Source organism: Neopelma chrysocephalum, unplaced genomic scaffold (assembly GCF_003984885.1).
Source record: "Neopelma chrysocephalum unplaced genomic scaffold, ASM398488v2 Primary Assembly neopelma1_97017, whole genome shotgun sequence".
Classification (NCBI taxonomy): domain Eukaryota; kingdom Metazoa; phylum Chordata; class Aves; order Passeriformes; family Pipridae; genus Neopelma; species Neopelma chrysocephalum.
In genome coordinates this window covers 2,880,722-2,888,892 of record NW_020925659.1, presented here as the reverse complement: position 1 = coordinate 2,888,892, position 8,171 = coordinate 2,880,722, and the positions used below count along the sequence as shown (strand labels likewise).

General features: G+C 44.6%; 1 protein-coding gene across 1 annotated transcript in view; it reads left to right on the top strand.

Annotated features, from left to right (window-relative positions):
* Window positions 1-6,670: 6,670 nt before the first annotated feature.
* The window catches only part of ROR2 (receptor tyrosine kinase like orphan receptor 2), a 147,324-nt gene continuing 145,823 nt past the window's right edge, over window positions 6,671-8,171 (top strand). Inside the window, exon 1 of the mRNA XM_027671027.1 lies at window positions 6,671-6,708. The gene's annotated coding sequence lies outside the window, so the exon portion shown is untranslated. The remainder of the gene's footprint in view (window positions 6,709-8,171) is intronic.

The window sequence follows — 8,171 nt, the reverse complement described above, 5'->3', positions numbered from 1 at the left end:
CTTTGTGCCTGCAAAGGCAGAGGTGTGCCAAAAAACTTCGTGTCTATAGCATAAGAAAAAATAACTTGTGCTGACGAATTCTAGTTTTCTCACAAGTTTTACCTCTTTCTCAAGTTTATCCATCTGTTTGTGGGCCTGAACCTCCATATACCAATGCTGAAGACTGCCTGTTCTCTAGCTAAGGCTAGCTTTAAATGGCAAAAGAGCAATAACAAAAAAAACCACAGCACCAAAACTGAGTCCAGAAAAACACAAACCGAAACGAAAAACACAAACCGCACCAAATCAAGCAAAAAAAGTCCTCATCCTCTATTCTTTCCCCTCTTCCCGACTTTCCCCACAACTGACAGGCACATCAAGGCTCTCAAAAGAACATTCTTCATAGTCAATACCCTTTGGGTGCTGACTTTTAAATTCTGGGTTCAGTTCAGTGTTTGTCTAATACCTTCACACCCAGATGATCTTTCAAAATGAAACAATATATACTTTCTGGAGTGATTTGCAAAAATCTGATTCTTTTTGAAATTGAACTATATTTTTATTCTCATTGACAGAATGTTGTATTTTTGGTCCTGCCTTGTAAACTGCAGTACTTAATGTGGTATACCAGTACTGTGAGCTTGGGTAATGCATTTATAGTTCTGGATGAACTCAGCAAGCAACTTATGGTGTTAGGGATGTACAGACACCTTTTTTTTTCTTTTTAACCTTGTAATCTGCCAAAAGTCTGAATGTTGGTGCTCCAGCTTGACAACTAGAACTTGTTTTGGAGTTTATGTAAGTTATATAGCTACAGGTTTAATTGTTCACATTATTTACAAAACTGCAGCATCCTAGTGCCATGGGGATGGCTGACGTGAACATCTAAAATAAATACACATAAGCACTTCAGTACAACAGCAGACTATAATGAAAACTGCATGAAAAAAGAACCTCGGTTTTATTTTTTGAAGTATGAGACTAAATGCCGAGATCACTCTTTAGTGTAATCACAACAATTTCAAGGATTAATTGAGCTCTAAATTAAAAAAGTTCAGACATTCATGTTCTTATTTAATTTATATAGTGGAAACCTAAATCCCACTCTCTAGCCAGACTTTTATCTTCAGTAAGTCATGCTCTGTTTGACCTGTAGGAATAATGGACAGAAAAGAGAGATGCAGCATTCTCCCCCTTTATGACTGGAGTGGATTGAGAAGGCACCAGTCTGAAGACACTGCAGGTTGCTCAGACTGTCAGGTGAGTATGATTTTACCAGTTAGGGCAATCAGCTCTGGTTTTGGGAGTGTCGTCTGCATCCTAACTTAAGAAATAAATGAAACACTTTGTTTATTGTTTCCTGTGGTTCTAGGCATGAGAAGTACCCTTGGTAATCTTCTTTTAATAAGAGTGTTGATGATATGAATGCTTGCAGATTTGTTTATTCTGTGATTTGTTGGCTTGTTTGCTTGACATGTTTGTATATGTTGAGCTGTAAACAAGCAAGAAGGGAGATGACTCCTGAGCCTATTTAGAGATGGTTTTTACCTTCTGGAGGTAAAATACTTCCTTCAAAATATTTATTGTGGCTATTTTTAATATAAATATATGTATCTTATGTATTAAAAGCATAAGAAACAGTGATCTGAAAGTGTGGATCAAAACCTGATAATCATTTCATTCCAGTAAAGGAGAAGGTTTCTAATGACTGTTTTTAACATATTTTTTACTTTGATAGTTACAAGTTTAATGAAAAACAAAACAAAACAAAAAACCACAAACCACAGAAACGTACAGGTAGACTGTGAACATGCAGTTCTTTATTTGAATGGCTGCTCCAAAACTATTTCTGTTTCTATTGGGTGTTTTGCTAAGTGTAACATTTGTCAGGTGGCCACCAGTCCCATAGAATTCCCACACTGTGCTCAATGTCTGAGCAACCAGCTGGGCATCCCCTTGTGCCTTTTCGCTTGCACTTCAAGATTAAACAGGTGTATTTTGGGGTTACAAATTTGGACTTGGCTGTCTGAAGCCTGTCTGAGTCTTATGTTTTATGCCTAAATCCTTTTTTCAGTTTGGCCAATAGCAGAATTCTGTGGGATGCACTTTAACATTATAGAAGAAAGTCCAAGAGTTGATCCTGCAAATGTGAAGCATGTAAGTAATGTTTACAATAATGTTTTCTGTCCTGTTTTCATCATAAGAATAAAAAGATCAAGTTTGGAATTAATTTTTTTACTAAAGACAGCATACCAATTAAAACTTATCTAAGCTTTTAGGATGACTGTGGGAACACTAAGACCTTGAAGCTGGAACCACATTTAACCTTAACATTTTCTTTAAAGTCACTTTTGTTATATTTATTGTGAAAGCAGACACACACGGCAAAGGAAGTCCACCCAAATCCTGCAAGGGATTCCCAAGTAAGTTCAGGCTGAACTCCAGCTTTGCCCACTGCCCTTAACTGCTCCTATCAGGCACATGCCATATGGTCGTGCAAACAAATACACGCACAGCTTTTCCCTTGTCAAACAGTGACAAAACAGTTTGGGACCATATGCTGGGGAACACAAGTGATCTCTCTAATGGCTTACATGAATAGGGCGAGCCAGCTCAGAAGAAACGTGCTGCTGCCCGCTCTTCTTTGCCTGCTGTGCCTATTTTCCTGCAACACAGAGCAAGGATTTGTGAAATGGCAGTTCTTGCAGTCAGTGACAAAACGATTTGTGGCTACAAAGATGTCTCTAAATTCTCAACAGCTAACTTGGCCTGGTCATTCAGCCTTTGTGACATGGCCAGCTTCCCCTGCTAAGTCAGAAAAAATAATTCACAACTGTAGTTTCTATGAAATGCTAATTTATTCCCAAATGCAAAAAACATTTGGATCCGTATCCTAGATATTTTGTGAGATCTTTGAGGGCGTCAGAGGAAAAAAAGCAAAAGGCTATTTCTTGGGAGGATTTTGCAAAATGTAGACTAATGTATGCAGACAGCTTTTTCTCCTATTAAGTTTGGAAGGCAAGAAACAGAGCTGAGCAATCATAAGTTTCAGAGGAAGATAGATTTGAAACTTGTAGCATTTTAGACAGGTAACTGATGCAGTTTTTAACCAGATTAACTTTGTTTTAAAAGTCATAGCCCTGTCTCTGCTTTAGTTTCTTGGGCACACTTCTTGACTCTGAGTTCATCTGTTGCCCTGCATTAAAAAACTAATCCCATCATCTAATAGGAATTGTGCTTATCATCATTACCAAACAGCAGATATTGCAAAAATTGTGGAATAAACTCCAACTGCAGGCCTAATTAGTCCTTAGGCCATTTTTTTCCTTTCCCTACCTCTCCTGTGTAATCTACTGAAGGAGGTGCAAATATCCGTAATTGGGAAATAACAAACACACTGGCTACTTATAGCCAGTGTCAAATAACAGCTTTATTTTCTAGATAAGCTGGAGGGTATCATCCTCAGCTCAGGTGCTGCATATGCTTTGTGTACCATGTTATGTGGTGGTGTGATCTTGCCCATTTCCCCAGAGATCAAGGGTTTGTTCAGCAGCATTATAGATGATGTTTATGGAGAGTGAGAAAAAGTAATCCTCGTACCCAGAGATCTATCTATCTATATCACTATCTATCTATATCTATATCACTTTGGCCTCAGGAATTTACAAAGCTCTGAAACAGATAACCTTTCCCATGAAGAGAGGCTGAAAGAATTGGGGTTTTTCAGCCTGGGAAAGAGTAGGCTCCAGGGGAATCTCACTGCAGCCTTCCAGCCCTCCCTAAAGGGGGCTTATAACAAAAGAGGGAAAGTGACTTTTGACACAGATACTGGCAGGGCAAGGGGCAACAGTTTTAAACTGAAAGGGAGTAAATTAGGTTAGATTTTAGGAAGAAATTGTTTACTCATAGTAGTGAAGTACTCGAATAGGTTACCCAGAGAAGTTGTGGGTGCCCCGTCCCTGGAAGTGTTCAAGGCAAAGTTGGATGTGGCTTTGAGCAACCTGGCCTAGTGGAAGGTATCCCTGCCCATGGGAGGGGGTTGGAGCTAGATGGCTTTTAAGGTCCCTTCCAACCCAAACCATTCTATGAAGAAAAAAATAACATCGTGGAAGTTAATAGAATACAGCTTATTTACTAAAGAGGTACCATGTCAGCTGAACTTAATAGCTTCCTTTCAGTGATTTTCAAAACAAAGGACATACTAGACATCATTCACCTGGACTTGAACATTTAATATGCCTCCATATGGGAAGGTATGGGTTAAGATGGAGCTTACAGGGATTCCTTGATAGGCTCTAAGGTGGATGTAGGTCTGGCAGGGAAGAGTGGAAAGTGAGAAATTTTGAATTGCAAAGTATTAAGTTCAGGCACACTCTTAACTATTGATCTCTAATATTTAATGTAGTTTCAATGATTTCAAAATGCCTTGGAACACACTATCAATGTGCAACCAAAATTTTTTGTTGATGCAGAGCCAAGAGCTGTTCTTGATAAAAGAAGGAGCAGAAAGAACTGATCTTGATGACTTGAGCTACAGAAAGGGGGGACAGGGGGTGTGGATGTATGAGGCCAGACATGAAGAATTTTGATGCAGGTCTCTGCAGTTAGTTATACACTGGAAATGATAAAGAAAGAGAGAATGTAGATTTTCAAACACATCATAGTATACCAATAACTGGCAAGGTGCTGTACTCACTGGGATTTATCAGTCTTTTCAGCACAGAAAGAAAATTAGAAGTGCTCTGCTAGAGAAGGTATCCCCAATACTATGTCAAGCTCAAGCCACTCGTCATCAGAAATATTAAATCAGACTCCCAAATATAAGGGGAAATGGGGGGATAGTCAGTGTGGCAGGAAAAAGGATTAGGGTGATCATGGAACACATAACTGATCATTTCAGAGGAAATTAAAAGATTTAGGGGCTTTTTAAGGGTAAAAAAATAAAGATTGAGATGTGACTCTGATCATTTTAAACCATAGAGAGGGGAGATGGGAAGTTATTTATGTGAAAGGAGAATAGTGACAAAAGAGGTAAGGAATATGAACTGGCCCGAATACATATAGTCTGGAAATTAGAAGTAGGTTCCTAACCATCAAAGAGGCAAAGTTTGGAGCAGCTTTTTATCTAAGAAGTGAAGCTTGTAAAAAAGATCCTCTACTTTTACCTTAGATTTTATATGTTTATGAAAGGGATTATCAAATGTGTTGTTGTGATGGCAAGGGGCTGAAGTCAGTCAGTCCTACATTCCTGCCAAAGAGGGATTGGGGCCTCCCTTTGTCATTCTTAGGTGCCAGAAGAATTTTCAAGATGGAACTGAAGACCTGAAAGAAACAAGGCGCAAAAGGAGGAAGAAAGAATATGTTGTAGTGTTTGCCTTTGTTTGCAATACAAGGTAACTTTAATGAAAAATTAATTTAACTGAAATTATTGTGAATTTAGAGCTTGATTTGGGGAAGAACTTAAAGGAATTTGTATGTATTCAGCACTACTTAGCACCAAATCTTTAGAAATGAAACCTAAAACAATAGAAATATTGTATTTGCAGAGAAGACATCTGATTAAATTTGCTGTTAAATTATAACTTAAAAAATAGGGCAAGTGATTGGGTGATAAACTGTTCCTGGAGTTTATATGACAAAGTTACCAGAAGCCTGATGACAATTGTGCATTATCTTAGAATACTGATTTCTTTGAACTGCAAAGAAATCCTAAATCAATCCAACACCTCCTGCCACCCCCCCCCAAAAAAAAAAAAAAAAGAGCGAGCGAGAGAGAAAAGGATGCCCTGATTTCTGCCAGTAAATAACCTTGAAATATTTTGAAACTTTACTGGGAGCAGGATAATTTTCAGCCTGGTAAAGAGATAATGCAAACTTTGCTTTTGACACCCCAGCATGAGAGAACCGGTAGAGAGCGAGGAAGATCCCAGTCGTGGTGGTTCTCGCCTCTCGGAGTACGTGCTGCGGGGCTGACGCCGCCGGGCGCTTTGGGGACAGGAGAAACTGTGTTCAGCCAGCAATAACTGTGCTTTTAATGCTGCCCGGGTGCAAAAACACCTCAATTGCGCACCGAGGAGGAAGGAGGCAAAGGAGAAAAGCAGTAGCGTTTTCGGCCGGTGTGCCCCTCGTCCGCGTCTTTTTGCTTTACTGGGGTTTTTCTCGGGGAAGTTGAAGCATCATGAGGCTTCTGAAAGCAGGACTCGCCCTTCAGAGGGGGCCCAAGCCCTGCTGGCTGCTGGTGGTCGTCGAGTGCCGCGGGAAAGGTGGGTGCGGGCTCGCCCCGGAGGCGGGGGCTGCCCCAGCAGAGGGTGCCGGAGCGCTGGGACTGTCCTTGTCCTTTCCGCCCCTCGGCGCCGCTCTCCTCCCCTGTCTCGGCTTTGCCCCGGGTGACGTTCGGATGCTGGGGAAGGAGGAGGAGGAGGAGGCGAAGGAGGAGGAGGAGGAGGAGGTGGGGAAAGGAGCGCAGCTTCCCCCGCCCCCAGTCGGGGACAGTCCGCTAGCGGGAGCGCAGGGCCGGCGCGGCGGAGCTCGGGCGAAGTTTGCGGCAGCGCGGAGCCCCCGCCGGCACCGGAGCCCTCCTCGGCCCGCGGGCGCTGCTCTCGGCGGGCTCTCGGCTCGGCGGCCCGTCGGGCACCATGGTCCCCGCGGCGGCGGCGGGGCGGCGGGGGGCGGCGGGCCGCCTCCTGACCCTGCTGGCCACCGCCTCGCTCCTCCGCCTCCGCGCCGCAGGTAAGGAGCGGGACCCCCGGCCGGAGGGGAGGATGATGCTGCTGCTGCTCTTCGGGGGGGGGGGGGACGGGAGGCAGGGAAAAAGCCGCGCCTGTTCGTAGGAGAGTTGCGCGTATCCATTTGGGACCGGTGGAGCCTCCAGCATCCCCAGGTGGTGGTTCGTGTTGGTTACTTTTTCTTTCCTGTCTTTCTCATTTTCTTTTTTTTTTCCTTTTTTTTTTTTTCTTTTCTCCTCTTTCTTCCTTTCTCTCTCTCTCTCTCTTCTTTCCTCCCCCCCCCCTTTTTGGTTTTTTTTTTTTTTTTCGGTTCTTCTTGGCACAATGGAAACTTGATGTTGCGTTTCTTTACGAGGGGGCGGGAGTTGGCAGGAGGCGAGGGCAGCTAAAACTTTTGCCCCGAGCGCATCCCGGCGCCCCTGTCCCACTCGGGCGGCATTCGCTTCGTGCCTCTCCTCAGCCGGTTCAGCGCACCGAGGCTGGTTGGTAGCCACTGAAGGGGGCCGGGGGGGGGGAGGGGGAAAGAAGGAGAAAACAAAGGAAAAGTTCTGGTTTTAGTTGTTGCCGAGGGTGGATAGCGATGAGTGGAGCCTCCTCCTCTGCCCGCCCTCCAGCCCACTCCTCGGAATGGTTATAATAATGTGTTATTATTTGGGACGTTGAGCGTTGCCAGAATCTCAGCAGGAACCAGGAGGGGATTAAAGCTGAGTGGGCGAGGGGGGCAGCCGCCGTGCTTGCAGCTCATGGAGGCTCGGCGGGGTCTCTTTCTGTGTGTGCTTTTGGGCTTCAGAGGGTCCCATTTTCTCTGTGTACCTGGCCGACCCTCGGGGACTGAGGAGGTCGGGTCGGCCTTTGGGCTCGGGAAGCACTGCACGCGCGGTTCAGCGAGCTCCACGATTGTTTTTGGGGTTGAATAAACTGCCCTTATTAACATCTGACCTTGCGCCGTGGCAGCGGCGGTGCGGCTGCTGAACAGATGCCAGTTTGTCCGGCATCTCCGAGCGTAGCGCCGTGATTTACAGGGACCTTTAGGGAGCGTGTGGAGTTGGAGAGCCGCGATGGTGTAAGACTCACAGTTCCTGTAAAAGAAGCCGCATAAACTTTTTTTTTTTTTTTTTAAGATTATTCCCCCTCCCCTTCCCCGCACGCTTAAGTTATGTGGTGCTTTCAAAGCAGAAAAGGGGAGGCTTAACTTTTTCGTTTCTCTGGGATGTGAAATGCACCGGCGAGGTAGGAGCTGCCGGATTCAGCTCTTTGATCTTCCATGAAGCCATTCTCTGGAAAATTGCCCTCTCTCCCTCTGCAGCAGATAAACCTCACTCACAAACGCCTTCCCGGGGCGCCTTGCCCAGGGACTGAGGGAGGAGGTGACAGGCTGCACCACTTCCATGCCAGGTTTGTAACCCTTCCCGTGCTGCCCCCACGGGGCAGTGCTCCGGGAACTGGGCGCTTAGCAGGGCCTTCCTC